General features: G+C 36.9%; 1 non-coding gene across 1 annotated transcript; it reads left to right on the plus strand.

The window, feature by feature from the left end:
* The first annotated feature begins 646 nt into the window (after positions 1-646).
* On the plus strand, positions 647-753 carry LOC116139813. The gene has a single exon (XR_004129512.1). It is a non-coding gene; the product is annotated as a small nucleolar RNA R71 (small nucleolar RNA).
* Positions 754-1,023: the final 270 nt, after the last annotated feature.

The following is a 1,023-nucleotide window of genomic DNA, read 5'->3' on the forward strand; positions in this document are numbered from 1 at the left end:
TGTCCTACGTTGCCTGAGCTATTTTCCTATTTGAAATTCCAACTTCCTATGGATGCCTCTATTGTTGAAGTCTCTACTCATAGTTCTGATTCTTCTAGAGGCTTGAATGAAGCTATTCAGTGTCTCCACCAATGAAGGTTTCCTCTGTTGATTGTTAGAGCTTGCATGTTGTTGATTATTGCTCCAAGAGAAGATTGGGATGATTCCTCCAACCTGGATTATAAGTATTGGAAAAGGGGTTGTTAGGCCTTTGGTGTAGGAATTCATCACATTTGCTTGCTCTACTACTCTAGAAACCTCTCACTAGAAGGACAAATGTTAATTGTATGACCATTATTACCACAAATAACATACCTTGTAGAGTTACTTTGGCTTGTCCTTGTCCTATCATCATATTACACACAGTCTTATTTGCTTGGTAATTCTGAAACCTGCATTGTCAACTCGAGTTCTTGTTCACTACATAAATTCCTTTAGATCTTCCTCTAACACTTTTTTGCTGCAAATTTGCTCCAAGATCTCATATAGCTCATATGTCTTTGTGTAATCTTTTTTCCTATAGCACCATTTGCCACATTGTCAAGTATGCCTTGGCAAGCCTATGTCAATCCATCATAAAAAAAAATTGATTAAGCAATCTAAAGGATATCTATGATGTGGACATTGAACTAAAAACAATTTAAAACGTTCCCAAGCCTCATGGAGCAACTCACCTTCTATTTGAGTATAGGTAGCAATCTTACCATGTAGTTTAGTAGTCTTAGCATGATAAAGAATTACCTATGAATCCGTTGTAAACTGCATCCCACATGGTAAGTCAAGCTGGGGTCAAAGACATGAACCATCTCTTAGTTGCATCTTTCAATGTGTAAGGAAAACAATGCATCACAAATGATCTTCTGTCAAACTCTCCAAGGGAAAGTTTGAACAATAAGTAAAATCAAAAATAAAAGTTAATGGGTCCTCTGTGGCTAGTCATGAAATGAAGGTAACATCTAAAAGTGAATGTTCTCAGCTCGTAGT

Source organism: Pistacia vera, unplaced genomic scaffold (assembly GCF_008641045.1).
Source record: "Pistacia vera cultivar Batoury unplaced genomic scaffold, PisVer_v2 Contig359, whole genome shotgun sequence".
NCBI classification, from domain to species: Eukaryota; Viridiplantae; Streptophyta; class Magnoliopsida; order Sapindales; family Anacardiaceae; genus Pistacia; species Pistacia vera.